The 8,072-nt window shown below is 36.1% G+C and overlaps 2 non-coding genes across 2 annotated transcripts; both read left to right on the top strand.

Moving 5' to 3' along the window:
- The first annotated feature begins 1,331 nt into the window (after window positions 1-1,331).
- Window positions 1,332-1,403, top strand: Trnae-uuc (transfer RNA glutamic acid (anticodon UUC)). The gene has a single exon. It is a non-coding gene; the product is annotated as a tRNA-Glu (tRNA).
- Window positions 1,404-2,937: 1,534 nt separating this feature from the next.
- Trnar-acg (transfer RNA arginine (anticodon ACG)) lies at window positions 2,938-3,010 on the top strand. Its single transcript has one exon. It is a non-coding gene; the product is annotated as a tRNA-Arg (tRNA).
- The last annotated feature ends 5,062 nt before the right edge of the window (window positions 3,011-8,072 follow it).

Here is an 8,072-nt window from a genome sequence, read left to right as displayed (position 1 = left end):
TTTATTCGAATGTTTTCTATCCATGTAACACTGTGACCAAATACATTTGGTTTTGTGATTTTTCAATCAATCGCAATTAACAGGATAGCTTTTGAAGATTATTCTTCCCCATCAGTAGGATATTTCCGTATCCAATATTGTATGCGCCCGCAATCGATTATTGCTCAGTCGCCGAAAGTTCCGAGCTCAGAGAGTTCATTCCCCTCTAGTTTGTTTTCCAAATTGCCATCATAAACCACACCTTCTCTCGATTCAACCACACACAAAAAGCATACTTAAGCGATATTCTGGTGGTGAGACACATTCATTTTTCGTGAGGACATCGACAAGACAACATCGTTGCCTAACGTGCTGGAGGAGGTGGACGGCGAAGGATCGACACATACACGCGCAGAACTCTTTCCGTTAGGATGCCATTCAGCATCGAGAAAGTTCCGGAAAGATCTAATCATTGCTGGAAAATAATCTGCCAGTTCCTTTGGGAATTTTCAAAATATATTCATGTGAAAGAGTTTAATTGAATGTTTTCTATCCATGTAACACTGTGACCAAATATGTTTCAATCAAGTGCTATTAACAGGTGGTTATCGAGTTGGTATTAACCACTGGTGGGCTTCCAGTATCGAGGAAAATGTGGAAATATCTAATGGTTGCTGGAAAATAATCTGCCAGTTCCCCTTGGAATTGAAAATTACATTCCATGAAATATCCATATAATACATTTGAGTTTGTGATTTGTCAATCAAGTACAGTTAGCAGGTTAGCTTCTGAAGATTATTCTTCAGAACAAGGTTTTTCTTATCCTATATTGGATGTATAAAACCTTGTGCCTCCAACGTAACGCTCTCGTTTTCGAAGTCCCCCAAATATTCATTTATTCATTCATTCAGAATGGATTGAGATTCAACTTCAAACAAATAATCTCTAAATCAACGATAGCCCTACGTCACCCTTGCGGTTATACCATAGATATAACCCACTTCCTGTTTTTAATCCAAGATAATCGTCCACCGTTAAACATTACTTTTTACTGCTACTTTGCACTTGAATCGAATCATGCAAACAACCTCGCATGTGCGTGAACAACGATGAACCATTTTTGTTCACGAACTACAGATGAACAAACTCGTGAACATAGCTAATGTCAATGAAGCAGGTAAATACCTAAAGGCAAATACTCGCGAATATACTCGTGTTGCGAATCTTTCCATCGTTGCAGCAAGCATGAAGCTGTCAGTGTGTAAGTGAGAAATATATTTGTTTTTCTTGGAATGTGTTACTTGTCAACAAATTTGATTTTTTTTCCAAATTGTAAAGAGTAGAGTTTAATATCCCATATGGTCTAGTGGCTAGGATATCTGGCTTTCACCCAGAAGGCCCGGGTTCGATTCCCGGTATGGGAATTTTTTTTATAACTTTTGAGAAGATGCTGGGAACATACAATGTACGTATGTAGAGGAAGTGGGGGTAAAACGGACATGTTAAGAAGAACTTCAATTATATCTTTGGAAATTCATGTTTCCCAAAACTTTGATGCAGTTTTTTGCTATTCAATATACTGTCTCTCTACCTAATTGGTCAAATATTTTACAAAAAAGTGTTTTCCAATGTTTTTTACTGAAATTAAAACAGACCGAAAATGCAACATTTTTTTCGGTGCGGGTGAAATGGACATGTAGTGGGGGTAATATGGACGGGTTTGTAATATATGAAGCGTAGAGGTTTATCGATCGCGAGAGGAATAATTTTTTTCAACCAAGGTATAAACTCATCACGAATGTCCGTTGAATGATGAAATAATCGAATTAATCCACCTAGAAGTGATATCGTGCTTTTCAGCAGTACAAACGGACAGACCCTCGACTATTTTGCTTTTGGTTCTAGTCAGCATCTAAACAGTCCACATTTGGCGATTTGATTTCCATTTATACACGCAGGGCATTCCTTAGGAACAGATTAAACAGACTTTTCACAGTCCATCTCACTCCCACCGGCAACTGTCCGTTTTACCCCACCGGTATTTTCCACTAAAAAATAAATTCACTTTTCCCTACATACTTAATATCGCTTCACTGTTAACTCACAAACCAAAATGTAACTATCAACGAATTGAATTTTGGTATTAAACTGCTTAATATCGAAGCAGCTAAAATTACATCCACACGCGGACTCATTCATGATTTTCGGTTTTTGTTTCCCTTTTCCATTTTTTCAGTATTCATTGCCATAGGGTGGCTTAAATATTATAGAATAACATGTAGAAGGTATTCTCATTAACAGAAATTTGAAATTGAAAATGTAACTATACAAATCAACCACCTGTCCATATTAACCCCATTGCCCGTATTACCCGCGGCTCCCCTGCAATGTACAATGTCGCGTTTGTTCAAACGTTCAGCTGATTCAATTTGTCGATTTATTAGGGCTTGTGTGTAAAGTTCGTGGAGAGAAAGTTTTTTTTGCACATTCTAGACCAGGGATTCTCAAACTATTTCCCGTTTTCCGTTTTCCAGAATGAAGTGATACCATCGATACCTATAACCAAATTATCCAACTTTTTCTTGGATGTGTTTGTGTTTTGTGTTACAATATAAAAAAAGAAAAACATGTCTTAAAATTGTTTTTTGCTTTTTTCATGGTTAAGCCTTTCACTACGGTAGTGTGCTCTGTCGGAGTGCTACCGCTGGACGGAGCACTGCGCCGAAAAGTATGCACATCGCGCTGGTGTGATCAATGTGCAGTATCACCCTGATATTGTCTATAGACGACGCTCGTAGCGAAAGGGTTAAATTACGTCAGACCAAGTGGGGTGACTCAAATTCAATTTTCACGGAAGAAAGTATGCATTCATTTGTATGCACGTGTATAGTTAAAATCAGAAACAAAATTGTATGGGAAGATTTGTACTAACGTTGCATTTTAAGACTGAACACATGTGGTCCTGTGGCGCAATGGATAACGCGTCTGACTACGGATCAGAAGATTCCAGGTTCGACTCCTGGCAGGATCGGAGGAGAGTCTTTTTATTTTTTTTTTGGTTTTTGATTTTCTAACGTTGTCACTACGGAAGGCATATACAGTAGAACCTCGATTATCCACAGTGCGGATTATTCGCGACAGCGAATTCCATACTAAATCTATAGGTTTTTCCAGGATTTTTCAGAGAGTGGCAGACTCATGCTCTTTTTTTTTGTTCGTGGATTTAACATTATTTGGCCACTGATGTACATGACGATGGATAGTTTAATGATGTCTGTATTGATAAAACATAGTTTTCATGCCGATACATCTTTTTTCGTGTTTGTACTTCATTTTTAGTCCTCTGTTACGGGAGAAAATCGACGACTAGCGGATCGGAACTGGGTTTGAACACTTCCCAGCAAGTATGGAAAAGTTCATTCGCTCATTTCTCCACACCTAATTATAAATCACTCTGCTCTGCTCTGGTATCTGCTTAGAATAATCATGGCGCAAAGAATGCAGCAAGCGAGTGTACGATGACTCACTCTCCGACCATCTTCATTCGGGACTGAGAGTGAACATAACAAAACAAAGAGTGGAAAACAACATTCAATGAATGAATATTCTTTTGGAAGGATCGCACGAAACAAAATAACGAGTGAGTCAAAATAAACTCAATCTGCGTGTGTGTATGATTTTATTTTCCCTTGTACTCTTTTCCTTGTCAGCATTCAAGTGCACATGAATCTACCTTCCCGCTCACCAATAACTCACGTTAATATGGTCTTTTGCGTTGGCTTAGATCGTTTCATACTCGAAACAAAAAAATTTCATTGCAATAGTGCACAGGAAACAACTCGATTTCGACTATCTACCTATATTTTTTCTGCCGCGATCGAGGCTTCAATGATTGCTATTCGAGTGAAAAACGAATGATTTTTCGTAGACACTCTCTGGCTCAAGCAAAAGTTTCCAATTTGATTCTTTCACAATCTAACGTCATTCCGAGAGGCAAATGAGGGAATGCAAAATTCTCTGAGAATAGATGAGCGGAATCGAGACAGTATTTTTCCGTTCAAATCGAGAATGAACTTTGCGAAGATGATGGGTGAATGTTTTCTGTCTCATATAAAATGAGGCATAAACGGAGAATAGAAGGGTGAGTTTTATCTGTGAATGAGTGTTGTTGGACGAATTTCGCTTCACCATGTGAATTTCTGGTCACTAAATAGTCCCACAATTTCACTTCGATTGTTTATTTGCTACAGAACATTTCACTACAATCGTTTATTTCAACTGAACAATTTCACTACGATGGTTTAATTGCCAATGAACATTTCACTACGTCGGTTTAGTTGTTACTGATGATGTTGTTTTGATCCTACAGTGTTATTGTTTATGTTTTGTTTTGTGCTGAAGTGAGTTGTGAACGGTAATCCTTGAACATTACCGAATATTCCTGGAGATACAGGTAAATACGTATTGTGATGTATAACAATTCTTCATAATTAATTATTCTTCCTCCTTGTAGTTTTGTGTAAATAAAGTGATTTGAACATTAAGTAGTGTTTTCTCATTTTTTTTGTATTTGTACAATTTTAAGTAGCTCTGGCTCGAGTAGTTCCAAATCAAATGTCAAATTTCATGGTATGGGGACGTTCGTAATTCTTCAGATCCTTTGACGTTTACTAGCAATCGAGTAACTGACAACGTCTAAACCCGGCTTTATTCGTTGCATCATATTTGTCTGTGGAGCGGTGATCTACGACAGCGGTGCGCGGTCTAAAGCTGTTTGCCGTCATTAGTTACCCTTTCCTTCGTTATGTTCAGCTCGGATATGCAATCAACAGGCTTCGTTCCTCACTTCGTTTATTCACTTGGTGCAACAAAAGTGAATACTTTCGTTCATTCAAGTGATTCAGATAGTTCTAGAATCCACTCTCTTTCGGTTACATATTCATGAATGAAAAGTATCATGAAAAGTAGCATGACACATTGTGGTTCATTGGATATTGACAGATTTCCAAGCGCTGCCTTCGTAAACTGAGAACGTAGTTGATTTCTTCCTGTCAAATATTTATACTTCATCAAGGAGTAAATGCACAACATCATGAAAGATCAAAGTTCGTCTAGAATCATATTTTCTACTCTAGGAATTAGACGAAAGAATTTAAACAAGTATTAACAATATGGCTTTTATTGTTAGTTATCTATTTAGTTAACATTTAAACAAATAATTATTATTTCCGGTTTTGGCCAAATAAAATCCATATTTTAAAAGAACGGAACTTTTATAATTTTTAATGGGAGACTTCATTAATTGAACACAATTTTTCGGGTTTTCTGTTGAAGTTCTTTTACTGTTTAAGCCATTCAACTTAGCTTATCATATTTTGCATATAAAAATTCGATTCCACGAAGAGTGTTCGCAAACTCATTTATTCATTCAACAACATTCAGGTGATCGACACATCAAATAAAACCCAAAAAGCTAAGCTTCCCTGAAAAAAGTATTACACTTGCAAAAAGTTTGGATTCGGTATTGGTGATTATTGATTGTATTTGTTTTTTTTTGATAGTTTATATGGTCTCGGGACCAAGGGCGCTATATTTTTTTTCTAATTTTTCTTGAGCTCAACTTTTTTTTACATAACATTTACATTTTTTTTTACATAACATATCCAAAAATCAGAGATTTTTCGTTTTGGAGTTATGAATTTTTAAAGTATGTTATGCGAAGCAAGCGGCAATATAATAATTACTATCGTTGGCTCATTGGCTTCAATTTGATATATCGATTCTCTATAGTTCAAAAGTTATGATTTTTTGAAAATAGACATTTTTGGAAAAAATAGATTTTCCTGACCAGCTTGAAATGGAAATGATCACCCTGATGAGAAAATTACCAATTACGGGTTTAATATTTTGCGATAAGGAACAAAACCTCCAATTTACATAAAAAATAGAGAACCACGTTATCGGTTTGGCATGGAAAGGCTGTGGGCCTGATCACGAACGTCACTTCACAGTGAAAACGAAATTATTTGTATGCAAGGTTTTATACTAGAGGCGAATGAACTGCAAAATTTAAAATTTCTCCAAAACAAAGAACGGAACGAACGGTTTTATACACTTCATCTCGTTTTCACTGTGAAGTGGCGTTTGGGATTAGGTCCTGTATATGCATTGGGAACAGAAATGCCCCGGTTTGCATGTATTTGCAATGCCTCGATTTCCCCAGGTTCCTTGGGCTGTGTTGGAGAAACACATTCCGGTCTGCATATATTATGACGTGATGTTTGGCTAGTATTCAAATTGTGTTCCGCTGTTACTCTGATTGCTCCTTTTGGCGGAACCATTCGAGCAGCATGAATCGGGCCAATCAAAACGTGGGGTTTGACGTGTTTAGATAATGCTTGACATTTCATGATTATTCAATTGTCTATCTCATGAAAAATAAAAAATATTTATAGTAATAAATGTGTAAAAATATTTCCTATCCATTGATGCAAACATCTTTGCGATCTATGAGGAAATGATCGAGTCATAAGCATTCGAAATCTTAATTTTTTCCTACATTCTCAGTGTTCAGGTTTTCATTTTATCCCCATATATTCCCCCCACTGTTAGACGTAGCGCTACGTCAAAACAGTTTTGTGAATTTTCCACTAATTGATTACCGAAATATCTAACAAGTGATAGAACTCGGTATTGTTACGTCGTTGGGGTGGGCTCTACTGTTCGAGGTACTTTGTAGAAGAAATCACCAAGGTTCCCGATGATATCAGCTCAAAGCTATGAGTTTATTAGTTCGAACCAATTTAATATGTCGCACAGGTACATACAATTGAACTAGATGTTTTTATATAACAAATTTAATACAATAGGGTAATTGAATTTTTAGTTTGTAAGTAAGTTTTCCAATTATAATAATTAGTTATATAACAATGAAAATCTAATTTACTTCGAATGCTGTTTCTTTTCATCATAAAATTAACCCTTTGCAATCGTATATATATATACGTATATTTGGGCATGGGTGCCGTACTGGTCAGAATTATTTTTCCTTGAAAAAGCAGTGATACATGCAAGATTATCAAAAAAAAAATTATTTATTTACTTTTTTTGTGCCAAATGTCTTAAAAATGCATAAAACGTCGAGATCTGGTGTTATCTCGAAAAAAAATTGGCCGGAAATCGACTTTTTGGGACTTTTCAAATTTCCTTTACTTCCCCTCTTGGAAGATTTTCGAGGATCGAAAAATCAAAAATTCGAGCGCTTTGAGGCACCTCTAAATCATGTTCGATTGAGCTGAAACTTTGCACAGATCATTTGTTTTGGCCTATAAACAAATTGTACATGGTCGGTTTTTCAAATTCGATAATAAATGTTTTTCCACACATCCATTGCCACCCTAATATATATGTATTAACTTGTATTTCATTAACAGTGTATTTCAATGTGATGTTTTCATATAAAAAAAAATCATAATTCGTCTTCTTGTGAAATCTTTCGAAACAGTCTCCAAAGTAAATCATGTGCAGTATAATCGAAACATAATTTAATTTTTATTTTCCGTGAGACACTTTTGCCATTGAGGCAATTAATAATGCCAGCAATGTGAATCCGAAAAGATCAGCATTTTTCACTTTTAACGAAGATTTTCTTGCATAGATTAATCAGATGACATCAGACATGACAAATAACATGAGACATTTATGCAAACAGTAGCTATGATACTTATGAACAATGTTTTTCATCACGCCAAAGTGTTACATAGGCTAAAGTCTGCTATTATAATTTTTGTCCCTCATTCATATGCATTCAGCGCAATGTGCGTTGTCTTGTGTGGGTGACTGCTTTGTATGATACTGAGTACCGTTATCTATAATTCATAGAAGCACCGTATTGATTCGTGAACAGGTTAACTAGACATCAAACTTCGTTTAGGGAAAGTATAAACTGATCCTTTTTTTTCCAATTCATTTATTTGTAAGGCTCAATCGCATAAGCTTTGAGAAGCCACTAATTCCTGATTTGTTTTTACAGAATTTCAACTTAAATCTATGTTTAGTAGGTTTCGACCGATTACTCGCGGTTTACTCGAGGT

This window comes from Toxorhynchites rutilus, chromosome 3 (genome assembly GCF_029784135.1).
Source record: "Toxorhynchites rutilus septentrionalis strain SRP chromosome 3, ASM2978413v1, whole genome shotgun sequence".
NCBI classification, from domain to species: domain Eukaryota; kingdom Metazoa; phylum Arthropoda; class Insecta; order Diptera; family Culicidae; genus Toxorhynchites; species Toxorhynchites rutilus.
Note: the sequence above shows the minus strand (reverse complement) of the source record. Positions and strands in the feature narration are given on the sequence as shown.